Source organism: Chlorocebus sabaeus, chromosome 23 (assembly GCF_047675955.1).
Source record: "Chlorocebus sabaeus isolate Y175 chromosome 23, mChlSab1.0.hap1, whole genome shotgun sequence".
Classification (NCBI taxonomy): domain Eukaryota; kingdom Metazoa; phylum Chordata; class Mammalia; order Primates; family Cercopithecidae; genus Chlorocebus; species Chlorocebus sabaeus.
The window spans coordinates 43484530-43505502 of record NC_132926.1 but is presented as its reverse complement, the minus strand read 5'-3'; the positions used below and the strand labels follow the sequence as shown (position 1 = coordinate 43505502).

Sequence of the window (20973 nt, the reverse complement as noted above, 5' to 3'; positions counted from 1 at the left end):
AAGTTCTACCCTTTAAATTATCGCCAGAATCTGGTCACTTATCCCCAGTTATACCACTATTACCCTCATCAGAACCACCCAGTGTCATTGCTTGCCTGGGAAATTACAGGCAATTTGAGCCTTTGAATTAGGTACAATACAGGCCACGGCGGTGGCTCATGCCTGTAATTCCAGCCAAGGTGGGCAGATCACTTGAGGCCAGGAGTTCAAGACTAGCTTGGGCAACATGGCAAAACCCCATCTCTACTAAAAAATATAAAAATTAGTCACGCATGGTGGTGTGCGCCTGTGATCCCAGCTACTTGGGAGGCTGAGGCATGAGACTCAGTTGAACCCAGGAGGCAGAGGTTGCAGTGAGCTATCACACCAGCCTGGGCAAGAGACCAAGACTCTCTCAAAAAAAGAATTAGAGGCTGAGCACCGTGGCCCACGCCTGTAATCCCAGCACTTTGGGAGGTCGAGGTGGGTGGATCACAGTGTCAGGAGATCGAGACCATCCTGGCCAACATGGTGAAACCCCGTTTCTATTAAAATTGTATATATTATTTAAGCTGTACAATGTAATGTTTTGGTATCTGTATGCATTGTGAAATGATTACCATTTTCAAACTAATGAACATATCCATCACCTCACGTTTTACCTTCTTTAGTTCATGTTCTTTTTTTTTTTTTTTTGAGACTGAGTCTCGCTCTGTCACCGGGCTGGAGTGCAGTGGCACTATCTTGGCTCACCGCAACCTCCACCTCCTGGGTTCAAGCAATTCTCCTGCCTCAGCCTCCCGAGTAGCTGGGATTACAGGCGCCTGCCACCACGACCGGCTAATTTTTGTACTTTCAGTAAAGATGGGATTTCACCACTCTGGCCGGGCTGGTCTTGAACTCCTAACCTCGTGATCCACCCACCTTGGCCTCCCAAAGTGCTGGGATTACAGGCGTAGGCCACCGCGCCCGGTCCGCTCACATCCTCTTTGCTGGCATTTTGTCACATGGCTGTGCTTAGTTGCAAGGGAGGTTGGGAAATGTAGTCCTTTTTCTGAGCAGCCATGTCCCCAGCTAAAATGTGGAAGGAAAGGATGAATTTGAGGGGAAAACTCCTGGCTCTGACATAGTCTCCTGGGTGGTTTTCTTGTTTCTGCTCTGCCCCCTACAGGTTGTTCTAAACACAACAGCCAGAGTAGTCCCGTTAAATAAGAACGTGTCACTTTTCTGTGTAGAACCTTCTAATGACCTCCCCTCTCACCCAGAAAGAAATCTAAAATCCTTACCATGATCTACAAGGCCCTACATAATTTGAGCACCAATTTCTCTCTGATTTCATATCCTACATCTTTCACCCTTACTCCTCCACTCCAGCCTCACTCACTCCAAGCCTTGTAAAACACCCCCACCTCAGAGCTTTTGCAGCTGCTATACCCTCTGCCTGGAACATTCTTTCCCCAGATAGCTGAAAATGTGGCTCCTTCACTTCCTTTTGGATCCTGCTCAAATGACACCCACTCAAAGAGGCTTTTCTTGGACCCCATTCCCACCATCCCTATTCCCCTTACCATCCTTTGTTTTTCTCTGAAGCAATTAACATCACCTGAAATATTATGTTTACTTACATATGTGTTTTCCCCACTAGAACATATGATCTAGGGTCCACATATAGCAGGTGTGCTATACATGCTTGTGGAGTGAATGAACAGATGAAGACAGCAGTGCACGGGCACACAGGCAGCAGAAGGCTGCTTCTTCCTTAGTCATTTCAGGAGGACCCATGTCTTGATTCCTCTTGTGGATCTAATTTGGAAACAGACTCCTTAGTTTCTTGCTTCTAGGAGCTCCCTTGAGTTCAATGTATGAAATATTCATTAGGAATCTAGTGTGTTCGTTATCTAGTATGGCAGTTATAGGAGAATAAGCTATAGAGCACTATTGGCCCTTGGGAAACATATGGATTGGTTAGGAGCCTAGATTTTATCCTTTTCTTTCTTTGCAAGTGTGACCATTCAGGTGTTGTGTAAAAGGCCAGGGAAAGAGTGGCTTCACTCTTTATGGAGGAATGATGAACTGGTATGGCCTGAGTAGGAAAGAAGGGAGGAGGCTGGGTGCAGTGGCTCATGCCTGCAATCCCAGCACTTTGGGAGGCCGAGGCAGGTGGATTACCTGAGGTTGGGAGTTTGAGATCAGCCTGACCAACAAGGAGAAACCTCGTCTCTCCTAAAAATACAAAGTTAGCTGGGCGTGGTGGCACATGCCTGTAATCCCAGCTACTCAGGAGGCTGAGGCAGGAGAATCGCTTGAACTGGGGAGGCAGAGGTTACAGTGAGCTGAGATCACATCATCGCACTCCAGCCTGGGCAACAAGAGCAAAACTCCATTAAAAAAGAAAAGAAAAGAAAAGAAAGGGGGTGGGGTATGAAGAGAGGCTGCCCCATTACAGGTTATAGTGTTTTTTTTTTCTCCCTCTTATTCCCTATGGAATAGGGCCTCATTCCTTGCTGGTCTGCTTAAGAAGCAGTTTGAGGCCAGGCACGGTGGCTCAGGCCTGTAATCCCACCACTCTGGGAGGCCGAGGTGGGTGATCACCTGAGGTCAGACATGGTGAAACCCTGAATCTACTAAAAATACAAAAATTAGCCAGGTGTGATAGTGAGTGCCTGTAATCTCAGCTACTTGGTAGGCTGAGGCAGGAGAATTGCTTGAACCAGGGAGGCAGAGGTTTCAGTGAGCTGAGATTGTGCCATTGTACTCTAGTCTGGGTGATAGAGCAAGACTCTGTCTGGAAAGAAAGAAAGAAAGAGAGAGAGAGAGAGAGAGAGAGAGAGAGAGAGAGAGAGAGAGAGAGAGAGAGAAAGAAAGAAAGAAAGAAAGAAAGAAAGAAAGAAAGAAAGAAAGAAAGAAAGAAAGAAAGAAAGAAAGAAAGAAAGAAAGAAAGAAAGAAAGAAAGAAAGAAAGAAAGAAAGAAAGAAAGAAAGAGTTTGAACCAGTTCTCATTTGATGGAGGAGGGGGAAAGATAGACGGGCAGGGGGCCTGGCCAGAGGGCTGGTGGGGGAGAGGAGGGCTGGGCTTTAGGGGGCCCCAGCTGGAGGGAAAGGTAGCTGAGAAAAGCTGAAGCTGAGTAGGAGATAAATGACCTGAAAAGATTGCTCCATTATCCTGCCTTGCTCTGGGCAAAATGCGAAAGGTCATGCTTGGTTATTTTTCCGCAGACTCCCTCCTCACAGGGCCACTTAGACACTGCTCTGACATTTACAGCCGCAGAGGATCAGAGGCCTCTTCTGAGGCCTGGCTCAAGATTTCCACATTGGGAAAGTTCCAATTTCTTTTTTTCCTTGGATGAGACTGTTTGTTGCATCCCTCATAATTCTTTCTTCTCTTGACATTCCCCTTCAGTCCGAGAGGGAGAGCCAAAAGCAGCGGTTCTCAAACTTGAAAGTGGATAAGAACCACTAGAAGGCTTGTTAAAACAAGTTTGGGCTGGGCGCAGTGGCTCACACCTGTAATCCCAACACTTTGGGAAGCCAAGGCAGGTGGATCACTTGAGCCCAGGAGTTCGAGAACAGCCTGGGCAACACGGTGAAACCCCATCTCTACTAAAAATACCAAAAGATTACCCAGACTCGGTGGTGTGTGCCTATGGTTACAGCCGCTTTGGAGGCTGAAGTGGGAGGATCACCTGAGCCCAGAAGGTTGAGGCTGCAGTGAGCTGTGTTCGTGCCATTGCACTTCAGCCTGGGCAACAGAGTGACACTGTCTCAAAAACAAACAAACAATCAAAAAACAAGTTTGCCTGCTGCCACACCCAGAACTGATTCAGTAGGTCTGGGGTAGGCCTGAGAACTTACATTTCTAGCAAGTTCCCAGCTGGTGCGGATGCCAATACTGCTGGTCCCAACCACACTGGGAGAACCACTGGCCTAAAGCAACTAGTTTGTGTCAAAAGGTGTCCCTCATGGATCTTCAGTCCTTTTCTCTAGTTCCCCAACCAAGGGGAAGTGTGCTTGGGTTATCACAAGAGTCATCCAAAATCCATGTCAAGGACTTCTTGACCATCAGGGTTATAGGACAAGGCAGTCCACAAAATCTCCCTCCCTCTAAATCTTTGAGAATCTCTTCTATTCTCATATGCCTGGGTGAGTGAAGATCTGCCACGAGCCCCACTGCCTGGACAGGGAATTCCTGGGACTTGAGAATGGCAGCAACTGTGGCAGGTGGAGGATGGGAGGACAACAGATGCCGAGTAAGCAGAGGGAACCCCTCCCCGCCGACATTCTATTTATTTGAGATTAAAATATTTGTTTCTTCCTGGGCTCTGCTCAAGCCCATATCTGGGAAAGCATTTATGCTTAATGTCCTCAACCCATTAGCAACCCGGCATGGGGCTCTACTAATCAGGGTCCTAATGGCAGCACCGTGAAGAGTGAGGCTGTGAGTGACTACACCTGCTTCCCAGCCTCAGCTGGAGAGGAAGTGTCTAGACAAGACCAGAGCCTAGGTAGGCCCAGCGGTGGCCTGAGAATGGTTCACACCAGCTTAGGAGGCTGATCTGACCTAACGGTAACCTGTCTTCCCACCTCCAGTTTGGTAGGAGTGCAGAGTAGGCTTCCTGGTCACCTTGACTGAAGTAGCAAGACCCCCTACTCCTACTCAGCCTCCTCTCCTCAAATTACAGAACATTGGCCTCCTTTGGAGCATATTAGTTTCCCAGCATCCAGCATTTATTGGGCACCTCTATGTGCAAAGGACTGCTTCCCGAACCAGCTGCTTTCCATTTCAAAATCCATAAGCTCATACTTGAGTCTGTCACCAAATAGGTGGTGAGGGCCTTTGGCCTGGAATCTAGGGGATGCCTAGGGATCCTCTCTAGTGCTCAGACTGTGTGGGCTGTGCCTTCTGCAGCCACTCTTGATGAGTTGGGTTCTTTGGCTTTGATCTGCAGAGGCAGCATTTGGAGAGCCTTTATTTAAGAGTAACCAGATGATATTCTAAGGATCAAGGCCAGTCTCGAAGTATTTGTCTCTTGCTTCTCTTGACATGATGTGTTTGGTCCCTGCTGTACACTAAGTGTCCCCAACTAAATGCGTACGTTGAAACCCTACCCCTCAAAGTGATGATATTAGGAGGTGGGGCTTTTGGAGGTAACTAGGATTAGATGAGGTCATTGGAGCCCTCATGAATGAGATTAGTGCCCTCATTCATGAACGGGGCTAGGCATGGTGGCTCATACCTGTAATACCAGCATTTCAGGAGCCCAACACAGGAGGATTGCTTGAGGCCAGGCGTTGGAGGTTGCAGTGAGCTATTTGTGCTACTGCACTCCAGCCAGGGTGACAGAGCAAGACCTGGTCTCTAAAACCAGAGTCCTGAAAGAGCTTGCTGCTTCTTGCTTGCCTCTTCTCTCTGTGCTCCGCCAGCTGAGGATACAATGAGAAGCTGGCCATCTGAAGGAAGAAGAAGGCCCCTCCCAGAACTTGATTCTGATTTTGGATTTCCAGCCTCCAGAACTATAAGAAATAAATTTCTGGTCAGGTACAGTGGCTCACACCTGTAATCCCAGCACTTTGGGAGGCCAAGGCGAGCAGATCACTTGAGCCTAGGAGTTCAAGACCAGCCTGACCAACATGGTGAAACCCTGTCTCTACTAAAAATACAAAAATTAGCTGGGCATGGTGGTGCACGCCTGTAATCCCAGCTACTTGGGAGGCTGACGCAAGAGAATTGCTTCAACCTGGAAGGCAGAGGTTGCAGTGAGCCGAGATAGTGCCACTGCACTCCAGCTTGGGCCACAGAGTAAGACTCTCTCTCTCAAAAAAAAAAAAAAAAAGAAAAAGAAAAGAAAAAAATTTTCTGTTGTTTATAAGCCACTCCGTTTACAGTATTTTGTTATAGCAGCCTGAACTAAGGCAGTTCCACTAGACGACTCAAACCACTGCAGCTCTCCCAGATTCTGGAAAGGAAAGATATACCACTCCACCTCCACTCAATGAAACACTTGAGACAGGAGGTGAGTTTCTGCTTCAGAGAGACATGGAGTCATGCTTTAAAAAAGGACTATAGAAAAAACAAACAGGCTGGGTGCAGTGGCCCACGCCTGTAACCCTAACACTTTGGGAGGCCGAGAAAGGCCAATCACTTGAGCCCAAGAGTTTGAGACCAGCCTGGCCAATGTGCTGAAACCCTGTCTCTTCTAAAAATACAAAAATTAGCTAGGCGTGGGGGTGCCTGCCTATAATCCCAGCTACTCGGGAGGCTGAGGCAGGAGAATCGCTTGAACCCAGAAGGTGGAGGTTGCAGTGAGCTGAGATTGCACCACTGCACTCCAGGCTGGGCAGCAGAGCAAGACTCCATCTCAAAAAAAAAAAAAAAAGAAAAGAAAAAACAGGTTGGGTGCAGTGCCTCATACCCTTAATCCCAGCACTTTCGGAGGCCGAGGTGGGCAGATCCCTTGTGCTCAGGAGTTTGAGATCAGCCTGGGCAACATGGCAAAAACCCATCTCTACAAAAAACACAAAAAAATTAGCCAGGTGTGGTGGCGCATGCCTGGGGTCCCAGCTGCTTGGGAAGCTGAAGCATGAGGCTCACTTGAGCCCAGGAGGCAGAGGTTGCAAACAACATAAGAGAAATGGAAACCAGCAAGTGCCAGTGACTGGTTCTTGCTCATTCTCCCTTCGTTTATGGGAACTTCAGGACCTGCAAGAGGTAGAGCACCTCTAAGGGGGACACCTGCACTAAGTCCCACTGTCATCAGAGCCACAGGGCTGGACAGTGCTGACTTTTCTCCCTCTCGCAGGGGAAAGCCTATACGGACACCTGTATTCCAGGCCATCAACAAGCCCACTGGTTGTCCAAGAGCTCAGGGGCCTCCTCTCTCCTGCTTTTTCTATTCTGGCTCCTCAGCCTCAGGTCTGAGCCATGGAAAACCCTCTCCAATCTGCTGGAACAGAACATCACAAACTGCTCCTGTTATGGTCTGGGCCGCCAGTTCCCCAGCCTGCTGTTGCTACTGGAAGAAGACTATGATGTCAGTAATCTCTCCCATGCCAGTCCCTTTGTAGGTGGAGGGTGCCCATTTGGAAAGAATCACATCTAAAGCAGACAATTCGGAGCAATAGGGACAATGGAGGAAGGAAGAAGTGCCAAATGGGTGAAGCCGTGCTTTAGCCAGGCCCCATTATGCCTACGCTTTTCCCAAGGCCCAGCCTCCCCACATGGCCGGTTCAGGCCCATCTGCCCAGCTCTCTTCCCCTTGCCTGCTCCTGGGCCCTGTCAAAATGCCAGCTCTTCCTTTCTCTCTCCCCTCTGCCTTCCAGGCCCCACCTGGCCCATCCCCAAGATGTACAAACTTCCTAGCTGGAGGCTGGCTTAGCAGCAGGCAGGGTAAGCCGGGCTGGGGCTAAAACAGTAGGTCTGAGCTGATTAACCTGTATTCCAGAGCCAAGGGTAGATGGGAACACTAAGCAATTGAAATGTCACCTGCTTCCTGCTCCCCTTCCCTACTGGGACATGATTTCCCTAACAGCAGACTTTGGAGATGGAAGACCTGTGCTTGACTCAGATCTGTCCCTTTCTAGCAGCTAGCTTTGTACAAGTTGACCCCTCTAAGTCTCTACTTCCTCTTTTGTAAAACGAGGGCAGCAATTGGGGTAATTTGAGAAGGAATGGTAAACTGGTAACTGAGGTACAGCTCTTAGCTTTTAGTTATCCTTCTCATGCCCTGCCCTTTGGATCACCCTGGGTGCTGGTCACACAGGAGATGCTCTCTTGGTTGCTAGGGGGGTTGGGATGCCCCAGGAGGCAGCCCACACCTTGCCAAGGAGCAGCCAGAGCCCTGAAACCTACAGGAAGGGGTGGAAAAGCCTCTGTGTTGTCTTTCCACAGAGCCAAGGGAGAGGGTGGACAAGAACTTAGGTGAGAAGAGGCCCTGTGGGTGGCGGGGTGGGCTGGGGTCTCATTTCCATAGTTTTGTCCCAGAAAAATGTGCTGGGTATTTTTCCTGCCTGGCCCTGGCCAGGTTTGAAGGAGGAATCCCTGCTGGAGATTGATGTCACAGGCTTGCCTTCCCCTCCCTAGCCTCATCCTTGGTGATTTAAAGAAATTATTTGGACATAGGAGTTAATGGAAGCAGGTTGCTAGTGTGTGGGCGAATCCATCACTGTCTCCCAGCATTCCAAGAGTGGATCTGTCTTTCAGGGTGAGATATCCTAGAGCGACTTTCCAAGGTCTGAGAAATAGAGTCTACCTTGGGAGAACAGGGCCGGGGGCAGCCTGGACAGGGATTTAGAAAGCTGGGGTGACTGCACACTGGTTCTAGGGCCTGGGTGGAGGGCGTTCTCTTTTGTTTCTTTACTTATGGGGGAAGGGAGGGAGAGGGTATTGGCGCAGATAGCGATGCTGCTTCTCTACCCTGTCCTCAGCTGTCTCCTGCCCCGGGAAGTGGATAGGAAATAGATGGGCACATCCCCGCAGCCCACTGCTCAGGATGAGAAGGGCTGTTTTTGCAGCTGTCAGTGGCAGTGATGAAAGAGGTGGAGGTGAGGGGAGGAGGGGGTGCTGTTTGATGGAGCAGTGCTGTTGGGGGGAAGAGGACTAGCTCCCCTTCCTTCCATTCCCCCATTCTCTCAGCTCAGCACTTCCTGGAGGTAGCATTCTGGGAGGGATCTGCTTTGAAAGCACAAAGAACTAGTGCTGGAAGGCTGGGGGCTGGGGAGACGTGAGGAGGAGAAGATAAGTATGCAGGTGGGGGCAGACTGCCCCCTCGAGCCCCACACACAGCCAGGTCTTCCCCACAGCCTAAGTATGTGATATGTGTGTGTGTGTGTGTGTGTGTGTGTCCACACCTACATGTAGTGTGAGCGTGGACTTGCAGCTATGAAGTGTTGACAGGGAGAGTGACTAGGGACAATGCTGAAGCTGTTCTCCACCAGACAGACGGCTCCTCTCAGATATTTGCTTGGGTCTTCCTCAGTCCTCTCCACTCCTCCTTGTTTTGTCTTTCTTCTCCTCAGTTTCTCAGCATCTCCTTTGCTTTCCCCGTCCCTCTCTTCTAGCTGCCACTCAGATGCAGCAAGATGGATTTAAATCAGACTGAAGATCCAATGTGGACTCTATATGGCGAATAAATAAATAAATTTTTAAAAATCAGACTAAGGAATAAACTAGGAAAGGGGAGCAGCAGATGGTCCAGGAGAGAAGGCAGCCGCTGCCTGGGGGTGAGCTGTGCAATCCTGTAGGTCATGGAATGTTAGAACTAAACACCAGAGGAGTCTGCGGGTCTCTTCTGCACCTGCACACAGGAAGCTGGAGGTCCTTTGGGAAACATGTCTCATTGGCCCCGGGGGGAGTTGCTGGGGAAAAGCAGCGTCTCCCCTCTTGTGCTTCCCATGGCTGACTTTTCCCCCTACAACACACTCATAGCCCTGAGATAAATGACTGTCTCAGCCCTTTCTTTCTTAGGCTCAGAGGAAGAGCCTGGTCTTGTTACCCAGACCATGACTTTTCTCATGAAGCCGGGGACATCTGCAGGCTGGACGGCCCTCCAGAGCTCTGGGCATGTGCCCACAGGCCAAGCTGCCAGGCCCGGGTATGACAACCTAGGCGTCCTCTCGGGTCGACCGCACTCTAGACATTCTCCTCCTTGGTCCTCATCCCCCCTGGGGAAGTCCAGCTCTGATTCAGGCTGTGGGAGTATCAGCGGGGCAGCCTAAAGTGAGGACCCTTCTGGTGGGGCCTCCTCCTGCAGCAGCTGTCTGGGCATTCTGATTAGAATCTAACAATTCTTTCTCCCTGTCCCCCACACTGGTTTCAGCCAAACCAGACAGAAGGGGGCGCTCCTGAGTCATCCGAGAAGAGGATTCTGGGCTGATGTCTTAGCCCTGGCTCATGGAACATCAGAAATTTTGTCTGTCCGTCAATCTGAAGGTGACTGGCGCGGTCACCTGTCTCTCTTTCTTTCTCTTCTTTCTTTCTTAAGAGATAGCGTCAGCCAGGGGTGGTGGCTCATGTGTAATCTCAGCACTTTGGGAGGCAGAGGCGGGCGGATCACCTGAGGTCTGGAGTTCGAGACCAGCCTGGCCAACGTGGTGAAACCCCGTCTCTACTAAAAATACAAAATTAGCCAGGCATGATGGCAGGCCTATAATCCCAGCTACTTGGGATGCTGAGGCTGGAGAATCGCTTGACCTCGGGGGGTGGAGGTTGCAGTAAGTCGAGATCACGCCACTTTACTCCAACCTGGGCGAAAGAGCGAAACTCCATCCTTCCCGCCCAAAAAAAAGAGATAGTGTCTCACTATGTCATCCAAGCTAAAATACAGTGGCATGATCATGGCTCACTGCAGCCTCAAACTCCTGGGCTCAAGCCATCCTCTCACCTTAGCCTCCCTATTAACTAGGATTACAAATACTCACCATTACACCTGGTTAATTTTTACATTTTTATTTGTAGCGATGGGGTCTATGTTGCTTAAGTGGCCTCGAGCTCCTGGTCTCAAGCAATCCTCCTGCCTCAGCCTCCCAAAGTGCTGGGATTACAGGCGTTAAGTCACAGCACCCAGCCCCACTCACCTTCAGACTGACAGATGGACAAACAATTTTCTTCGGCCGGTCGCGGTGGCTCAAGCCTGTAATCCCAGCACTTTGGGAGGCCGAGACAGGCGGATCACGAGGTCAGGAGATCGAGACCATCCTGGCCTACACGGTGAAACCCTGTCTCTACTAAAAAATACAAAAAACTAGCTGGGCGAGGTGGCGGGCGCCTGTAGTCCCAGCTACTCGGGAGGCTGAGGCAGGAGAATGGCGTAAACCCAGGAGGTGGAGCTTGCAGTGAGCTGAGATCCGGTCACTGCACTCCAGCCTGGGCGACAGAGCAAGACTCCATCTCAAAAAAAAAAAAAAAATTTTTTTCTTCTAGCAGGACCAGACAGAGACTCGGAGGAAACACTTTTATGACTTGTCCAGACTCCCTGGACTGGAAGGAATCTGGCCTCTGCCTCTGGGAGATCAGCAAGTGGGGCAAGTCTCCATCTGGAGCTATGGCCAAGGCTGGCTGGGTCCTAGGCTGGGGACAGTGTAACCACTGACCCTTTGCCAGCCCCCAGTAGCTCACCCTGGTCTGACTGTCTTGGCAGAACTGAATGTCCCAATTTTCTTCGGAACTTTTCGCCAGGTTAATCTGTGTTGCTATGGCCCATGACCTGCTCATCACCTTCTTCATCATTAAAAAAAAAAAAAGCCTTTTTCTCTTTCTCCCAGATCTTACAGTCCTCTGTGACTGTTCCTGGCCCCATCAGATGGGGATGGGCTGAGCCTGGACTACTGAGCTGGTCGGCGGGGTACAGCACACTCCTCACCCGGAGCTGACACTGTTAGGACTTTCTTCCCGGTTGTCTTCTTCGGGCTTCCTCCTCCCCACCCTGTCATCCCAAAGCCTCCCACACTTAGGAGTTTCTGCTTCCAGTAACAGGGCCTGCGTGAGCATTGGCTTAGGGGGATGGGGTGGGGGGTACGATGCCTGTAGCTGGCTCTTTGGCTTCTAGCACCTCCAACTTCTCTCTGTCTGAAGGATGGAGGGCAGTCCTGGGTGTGGTGGCTGGTGTGGAGGATGGGACCTCTGGGCTGCCAACAAAGGCATTGCCAGCAGAGCTGAGGGTACAGGCCCAAGTCTGGAGTCTGTGGACTTGTACTTGGGACATGCCCAAGTCATCCCTAGATCTGGACCTTTCCATCTGACCAAGTCATCTGTTCCTCCCAGAGCAAACTTGTCCAACCCACAGCCTGAGGGCCACCAGGCCAGCTTTGAATGCAGCCCAACGCAAATTCATAAACTTTCTTAAAACATGATTTTTTTTTGCAATTTTTTTTTTTTCTCACAGCTATCAGTGTTAGTGGGTTTTTTTGTTTGTTGGTTTGTTTTTTTTTTGAAGGGGTGGGGATGGAGTCTTGCTCTGTCGCTCAGGCTGGAGTGCAGTGGCACAATCTTGGCTCACTGCAACCTCCCCACCTCCCAGTTCAAGCGATTCTCGTCCCTCAGCCTCCCAAGTAGCTGGGATTATAGGCTCACGCCACCATGCTGACTAATTTTTGTATTTTTGTACAGACCGGGTTTCGCCATGTTGGCCAGGCTGGCCTCGAACACCTGACCTCAGGTGATCTGCCTGCCTCAGCCTCCCAAATGTTGGGATTACAGGCATATTTTATGTGTGGTCCAAGACAGTTCTTCTTCCAACGTAGCTCAGGAAAGTCAAAAGATTAGACACCCCTGCCCTAGAGTCTGGCTCTGTAGAAACTCTCAGGCCTTCAGGGGTCTACCTCATCTCACAGAGCCACAGGATTGCCTTGGGGTGGGGTGGGGTTGCCCTACCCTCTTTAAATGTCCTGACAGTTGGCCAGGCGTGGTGGCTCAAGCCTGTAATCCCAGCACTTTGGGAGGCCAAGACGGGTGGATTACGAGGTCAGGAGATCGAGACCATCCTGGCTAACACGGTGAAACCCCGTCTCTGCTAAAAAAAAAAAATACAAAAAAACTAGCCGGGCGAGGTGGCGGGCGCCTGTAGTCCCAGCTACTCGGGAGGCTGAGGCAGGAGAATGGCGTGAACCCGGGAGGCGGAGCTTGCAGTGAGCTGAGATCTGGCCACTGCACTCCAGCCTGGGCGACAGAGCGAGACTCCGTCTCAAAAAAAAAAAAAAAAAAATGTCCTGACAGCTATGGGTGGATACCCAACCTCAGCTCCAGCCCAGCCCTACTGAGGCATTAAGTCTGGAGCTCTCTAGGGCAGTAGGGGGTAGGGAAGAGGCCTTCTCTGATTGAAAACCTGAGGAGAAGAAAATTGCGTGGGTCTGTAGCCTTTTCTTTGTGTCTCTTAGCTCTTTCACCAAGGATGTTTTCCCTGAGGTTTCATCTAAATTCTGCCAGCTGCAGTTCTAGCCCATCTTTAGCTCGTGGCACACTGCAGACCCCTGAGACACCCACCTGTGCAACCATGTGGGAATGGACCAGTGAGGTGCTCATCTGTGGGAAGGGCCAAGGATGAGGAAACTGTGTCAGTTTAAAGCCCATCGCAAATCAGCCTCTTCATCCCTCTCAAAGGTCAAAAGCATGACGGGGCCTGGAGGAGTGTTGGTATTTTCAGGGAAGAAGGCAGTGAGGATTTGGGAGCAGTCCACCCTCCTCAGTCACATCTCAGATCTCCTGCTGAAATAAGGCCTCAGCTGGGCCAACAGAAGACAGGGAACTTAGGCACCTGGAAGAGGTGCAGACCTTATCCATCCCCCTGTGTGTCTCCCCACCCCGAGCCTGATACCTGGCCCTCTGTATAGGGGCAAAACTTTTTCCATTTAGAATGGAATTTACTCCTTTTCTCCAGGACACTGGGCATTAGCTGGACATCAGCCTGTTCAGGGAACCTCAGGCTTGAGACAGAAATGAGGAAGCACAGAGGTGAAAGGCTCCTTCCTGGCCAGGAGTGAGTTTGAAGTTCACTGGCACTGCAATTAGGAATGACTTCCCCAGAGGGCAGGGAAGGAGGAAAAGAAAAGGAAAAAGGAATGGCTTCCCTGACTACAGCTCCAGAAACCGCATTTCCATAGGCCCTACTACTTAGGGAACTGGGAGTTTGGCCCAGTTTGGTGGTGGCTCCCCAGTAGGTAATCTGAAGACCTGGGGTAGGGGTAAGGAGGGGAGTGTAGGGATCACTCCTATTCATTGACACTTCCCATGGCTGAGGTGCTGGTCAAGGCATTTCACGTGTTTTCTCATGAAATCTGCAAACTACTCATTGAATTAGGACTAATCATGATTTCTATCTTATAGATGAGTAAACAGAGGTACACACAATTATAATAAAAATTAGAATAGTAACAATAATGATAAAATTTTGACAGCTTTTTTTTTTTAAATTTAAAAGAGATGAGGTCTCACTATATTACCCAGGCTGGTCTCAAACTCCAGGCCTCAAGTGATCCTCCCACGTTGGCCTCCCAATATGCTGGGAATATAGGCCTGAGCCACCATGCCCAGCCTTTAACAGCTTTTTTTTTCTTTTTCATTTAACTTATTATTATTTTTTAAATCAGGCAGCCTCCCGAGCCAGAATAGGCTCAGAGAGACTCCCAAACTGCTTAAAAAAAAAAAAATTGACTCAGTGCCAGGCCTGGTGTAAGCACATGACGTATATGATATTATTAAATCCTAAGAATTCATCATATTATCCCCATTTTCATCTAAGGAAACAATCTGAGCAAGAAGTGACTTCACCAAGGTCATGGAGTCTTAGAAAATGACCAAGCCAGGAGCCAAACACACTTCTCTCCAATTCCAACCAATGCAGCCTGTGCTGCTGATCCCTTGGCAGGACTCTGCCTCCCAAGGGGACCATGGTGGAGCAAGCAGGTGGTGATGGCGGAGGGTCCTGCTGGCCTTTGAAAGCAGGAGAACCCTTGCCCGTGGGCTGGGCCAGGAGCTGCAGCATCTGCCATGCTGGGAAATTGTGGAGAAGCCCTCCTTTGCCCCCACTGCATCCCCACCTGACAGGGAAGGAAGCTTTGATGCTGTTTTCTCGCCCACAGGGGACTGGGGTGTGTAAAACAAACTCTCAGCCTGCAGGAAAACAGATCCTGGAACAGCCCAAACAGAAAGGCAGGAGCTGTTTGCTCTGGCCCAAAGCCCCTGCCTCCCTGCTCAGTCTCAGATGTGTGCCTCCACCTTGGCATTCTGTCTGGGCTTCCTGTCAGTCTCTGCTCTCTCTCCATCCTCACTGTGAATCTTGCAGGGCTGCAGTTGCCTTGGTAACATGATGGGAAGCTCTTGAGGTTTTCTGGAACCAGAGAAGGCTGTGGAGGGAGGACTTGGGCTGCTTGTCACAAAGGGAAGAAACTACTCCAGTGCTCCCTGCCCCTGCCAGCCAGTCCTTCCTTGGGTCTGACCTCAACCTCTTCTATTGCATCTACAGGAGCTTTGTTCGGGTGGCCTTTGGGGCTGGGTCTGAGAGGACGGAGCTGTCACATACTGCTCTGTCCTTGGAGTTGACTGCCACTGTCACCAGAGCTAAATTCCCATTTGCTTCCATGACCTGGCCCTGTAGCCCTAATTGATTTTATGAAGTTCAATGCCTGTTTTTTATGAGACAGATAATTACGGTGCGGGGAGGTCAGGTCCTCCTCTCCTGAACCTGGCGGGGTCTCCAGAATTGCTGATTCTTCAATTGGCTCCAAGCAGGCTGATGGGATCAGGGTGAGCTGGGTGCAGTCAGGCCACGGAAGGAGAGCGAGTCTCCACCTTCCAGTTTCTGACGGGATCAGGGAGGAAAACGTGCACCGCCTGCCCCGTGAAGAAGCCCACGCCTGTGAAGTGGGCACCCGTGATGCCGTCTCTTGTGGGTATGAGGGATAATAGGCAGTGGGGTGGGAGGGGCAGCTCTCTCAGGCTAGAAGAATCCAACATGGGGCTGCCTGTGGCTGCGCGAAGAAATCCTCAATCTTTGACACTACGGGCACCCCGTGAAGATGTTTTTTCCTCCGTCTCTCCTTCTAGTCGTCTTCCTTTCCTTTCTCCCACAGTCTCAGTTTGAAATATGGCCTATTTCCTCCCTATGTCTATGTCAGTTTCCGTAACTGGTCTCTCTCCCTTCCCTGCAATTCCCCCCTCCCACCCTCCTCAGGTGAGAGTTGACTTGCTGTGTCCTGGAGGGCAGTTCTAGAAGGGTGGTGATGGAGGGGTGGGCAGGGCAAGCTGTTCTGCTGACCCTGGATGGCTCCCCTCCAATCCTCCTGGCCAGGAAGACCGGGGCAGGTAAGAGGCTTCTGTGCTTCGCTCCAGACTGGGAGCAGCTGTCCACAATTGTGCCTCCTAGATAGGGTGAGATGTTAGCCCCATCCCTAGAACAGGCCACACAGCTGTGTGCCCTGTGTGTTCGGCCCACTCATGGCAGACACAGAATTGCACTTTCAGACTAAACCTGTTGCTGGGTGCGGCTGTGGGACAGGATGACCTCAGGAAGACCCTTACCCACTCCATGATTACCAAGCTCCCAGCTTCCCTTGCTTTCTGACTCAGTGGCCAACTCCTCAGGAGTTGCCTTCTCTTTAGAGGAAGGCCAATCTTGCAGGAAAGAAGGGAGGAGTGAGACTGGGGCCCAGGTCTGAAGGGCCTGGGGTCCCTGACTACAGAGGCCAGCTCCTTTCTACCCCTCCTCCATTTAATTAGCTAATGTCTGTAAAGGGCTGGGCAATGGAAAAGCCCTATACAAATGTTGAGCACAATTTCATTTCCAAGACTAGACAAGAATATATTTGCAGACTTGAGCAAAAGGTCACTGGGCCTGCCTGGGACAGAAGGAGGACTCCCTGCAGGCCCCGGAGGGAGGACGCCCCCTGAAAGACTGGGGCAGGAGAAGGAGAGGCCATGGAGGGGGCCGGCATGCCTGTCTCCTTGGTCTTTAAACTGGGTCTCTTGGTACCACGCCTGCTTTGCACTGTTCCCCTGTTCCTTCTGAATCCCAGGGTCCTAGAAACTGACCCCTCTCTGCAGGGACCACCCTCAGAGACTTTTTGCACCAGAAGATTATGCTAATATCCACAACAGCTGATATTTATTGAATATTCACTGCATGCTGGCCTGTGCTAAAGGCGCCGGAGTGCTCCGGCTTGGGGAGAGGTGGCTGCCTCTCTGCAGCAGGTGAAGGAGCTTTTCCAGTGAGGGGAGCCCCGTGCACGCTGCAGGCTCTGCTTGAAATCTTTCCAAAATCTTTGGGAGGTGGGTATCACTTATCTTCTCTGACCAATGAGAACAGTTCCTGGTTTTGTGATCTCCCAAGTCCCTGGTGTGGATGTTCTGTGAGCTTCTGAATTCTCCTCTCCTTTCCCCACTGACAACTCTCCTGGCCCTACACTCATTATAAAAGAATATTGAGGCCAATTAGCCTTGACAAGCTCCATGCCCAAGGGGCAACTTTACAGTTTCTGGTGCTTCAAGACCTGCTCAGGCCACCTATATGTCTCTGCCCACTCAGAATTCTAGGAGCAGCTCCCGCTCCATCTCTGGGCAGGACCTGGCTTTGGGTCAGGGCTAGGGTGAAGGAGACTGGGAGAGGGGAATAGCCAGCCTTAGCCTCACAGACCCATAGTCAAAGGGAGTGCTTTGGGAGGGCGAGAGGAATAGCAAAGCAGGGAATGGCGGATTCAGGAAGAGGCAGGTGGGACAGGGAAGGGAAATGGAGAATGTGTTTCCAACATCCCCTGGGTTTCCTCTGTCCCTGTCTCCTTCCCCCACTGAAAGCTGAATGGAGCTGGCTGGCCTTTCTGGGAGGCATAGTCCTCTAGGCTCCCAACCCTGCCAGCCTCCTCTCTGTCCCCAGTTGCTCCCTCTCTGGCTTCTCTCCAGAGCCCAGGGCTTCCCTGTGTCATCAGTTCATTATCATTCTGATAAAAGTCATTAGTCCTTGAAAAAGCATGACTCCCCAGCTGAGGCCAGCCCCCTCTAACCTGGGGAGGAATACAGATGGATGGAGATGTGGGGGTGGGGACAGACAGAGGCACAAGCACAATGACACTTGTTTCCAGGGGGTGTGTAAATGGACACAAACCCACTGGCGCACACGGCGACACACCTTTATACACAGGCCCAGGGATGTCTCACATGGTCACCAGAGAGCCCACAGGGCTACATCACTGGACCTATGCTCAGCTGCTTGCAGTCCCAGAGAATCACTCAAACTGAGACCCAGCAGCCTCAGCCTCCTGGAAACACAGAGGCTGGGCTCCGCAGACTCTGGGGGCGGGGGCAGGGAGTGGAATAGGGAGGCCAAGGTTAGAGATCTCGAGTTCCATTAGCCACAAGAAGCGTGTCTGGAATCTAAAAGTGCAGGGACAAGGGCGCTGCAGAGCCGGTTACTGACAGTACATCCCCATTTCCCACCCCTTCCACCACCAGGAAGCTCCTCCCTGTCAGCAAAGCCATTTAGGGATTAGAGCAGCTCCCTCAGTAAAAGCTGCTTATTCAAAAGGTGCTTTCAGTTCATTTGCATTTACTTCATGGATAGTATAATGCTTGGAGGAGCTTCCTCCTCAGTCCCTCTTTGCTGTCCCCAGGTTGAGTCCCTGGCCCATGCAAGGTATCAGTTTGGGCTGGGCCAAGCTTTCCAGCGACCTGGGGATCTTGTCAGGGAGTGGGAGGTGATAAACACTGGCCATTAACCCCTGGTCCTCAGAAGGCAGCTCCAGGGACAGCTAGGAGGGGTCACAAGTAGAATGTTTCCAAGGGAGAGGAAGGGGGCCAAGGTCTGGAGATGCCTCTCAATTCCCCCGGGGTTGTGAGCCTGGTCTCCTTGGGAAGGAGCTGCCCAGCTGCTGTCTGCAGATGGGGCTGCCGCAGGGGAGCAGGCACAGTCAGCCTCAGCTTTGAAGACCTTCTCTTTGGCAGCCACCCCACCCCGGCTCCATGCATTCAGTTCATTCAAAGAGTATTTAACTAACACCATGATGTGTGAAGCTTGATGCTAAGTCACTGGAATACAGTATTGACTAGGCAATGTGGCCCCTGCCTTCACAGAGATTCCAGTCCAGGAGTGAAAATCCACAAAAAATGAAGACACTAGACAATATAGAATATTATGAATCATAACTAGTACCACAAAGTGAACAAACAGGGTGCTAAGATAGAAAGTAATAGGTCAGGGCCGGGGGGCCTTCTTCAGGTGGGGTAATCGGCAAATGGGGGTGACATAACACACCTGCAGTTGAGGCTGCAGGGAGCCAGCTTCGCGCCACTACACTCCAGCCGGGGTGACTCTGTCTCCTAAAAAAAAAAAAAGGAAGAAAGAAAAAATTTCTTTCTTTCTGTGTGTGTGTGTGTGTGTGTGTATGTGTGTGTGTGTATGTGTGTGTGTGTGTTTTTGAGACAGAGTCTTGATCTGTCGCTCAGGCTGGAGTGCATTGGCGCAATCTCGGGTCACTGCAACCTCCTCCTCCAGGTTTCAGGATATTCTCCGGCCTCAGCCTCCCTAGTAGCTGGGATTGCAGGCCCATGACACCATGCCTCACTAATTTTTGTATTTTTCGTAGAGACAGGGTTTCACCAGGTGATACGCCTGTCTTGGTCTCCCAAAGTGCTGGGATTACAGGCATGAGCCACAATGCCTGGCCAAGAATTTCTTTCTTGATTTGTCCTTTCATCATCTCAAAGGTGCATCGTGGGATTTCCCATCCCAGCTCGGGGAAAGGCATGGCTATGCCTCTTCATCTCCAGATCAGCCTATGGAGAGGCTGCTGTCTTCTGGACACTCTAGTGAACCTGCTCACCTGCCTGCTCTGGCACATCTGACAAAGCTGGAAAGAAGTTGTCATTTTCAGGGAGGGGTCAGTTTCAGTGCCTTCCCACCAATTGGTCCGGAGCATATCCACAGTTCTGTACACTGGGGAGTGTCCAGTTCAGGCCTGGCTGAGTCAGGTAGATCCAGAGCTGCCCACCCCTCTCCCCAGGCCAGGGCACCAGAGACCCTAGAGCCAATTCCAGCTTCCCTGCTGCTCCTCTCACCATCAATCAGGGGCTGGGATGTCAGAATCAGGACTGGGGGAAGCAGGCCATTCACATCCTGAACCACCCCCTAGAGACATAGGAATATGAGGCGAGGATCCTGAGTGCGAACATTTACAGGTAGCATTCAGGATTGAAAACTGATTTATAATCTGAAGGCAGGCAGGAGGGAGCGGGAGGAAGGTGGGAGCTCTGTGTACAGTGCAGCCTTGTGGGGTGGCGGTAATTATATATTACATTGAACTGTCCTTGCAGCACGGTGAAGGGCGGTGGGAATGAGACTCTAAATCACACTTCTGTGATGCTCCCCATAGCTCACCTCCCTGTATGTGGCCCCAGAGCCCAGGACTGACACTTCTCCTTTCTCCCCAGCCCCAGCACCACCCCCCTGCCCCCATCATCACACACACACACACACACACACACACACACAGAGCCCAGTGGCAGGGCCAGCCTGACTGACTGGGGGAGAGCAGGAAGATGGGATGTTAGCAACTCTGGCAGCTTCCAGGGGCTGCTCATCCTGCAGGCCTCATTGTTTATTGCCCTCCCCCCCACCCCACCACCGCCAGCACTTCCCACTGTCTACCCCGCTTCTTCCACTGGGGCCTGTATGTGGGCTGTGTCATTTGAAGAAGACATCCCTATTCTCCCTTCATTCATTCTCCCCTGTAGCATCTCTCTTCTCTATACCACAGCCACACAGCCACCACCTTGGTTCAAGTGGGGCCTCATCACTTCTCACCTGAATTTCTGCCACCATCTCCTAACCAGTCTCCCTCTAGCACACCCCTACTCCTAGTCCATCATCCTTTACCTCGTTGCCATGGTAATCTCCCTAAACACACTTCTGACCATAATCTTGATCTCGTTGGTCTGGGAAGTGGGGATTGTCCCTGCTGATACAATAGTTTTGTGCTCGTGAGCTATTATTATTATTATATATTTTTGAGACAGAATCTCGCTGTGTCATCCAGGCTGTAGTGCAGTGGCACAATCTCGGCTCACTGCAATCTCTGCCTTCTGGGTTCAAGCAATTCTTCTGCTTCAGCCTCCCGAGTAGCTGGGACTACAGGTGCGCGCCACAACACCCAGCCAATTGTTGTATTTTTGGTAGAGACGGGGTTTCGCCATGTTGGTCAGGCTGGTCTCAAACACCTGTCCTCAAGTGATCCACCCACCTCAGCTTCCCAAAGTGCTGGGATTACAGGCATGAGCCATCATGCTTGACTGTGAACTATTATTGTTGTAATTAGACAGCTCTGAGCCTCAGTTTACTTGACTGTAAGTAAGGAGTGGGGAGAGGTGGTCAAACGTTGTTTCCTGAAAGGAACCAACACGTTCCAGCTTCTTTAAGAAGTCTCCCCGGGCTCTAGGCAGGCTGGTGCCTGCTGGCTCACCTCCTGCCCTGCGCTTTCAGTCCAGGAGGAACACTGGTACTCATCTGTCCTGAGGGGCCATTT

General features: G+C 51.0%; 1 long non-coding RNA gene across 3 annotated transcripts in view; it reads left to right on the top strand.

Moving 5' to 3' along the window:
- LOC140709915 (uncharacterized) overlaps positions 1-20973 on the top strand; it is a 75770-nt gene that overhangs the window by 23866 nt on the left and 30931 nt on the right. The window lies entirely within an intron of this gene.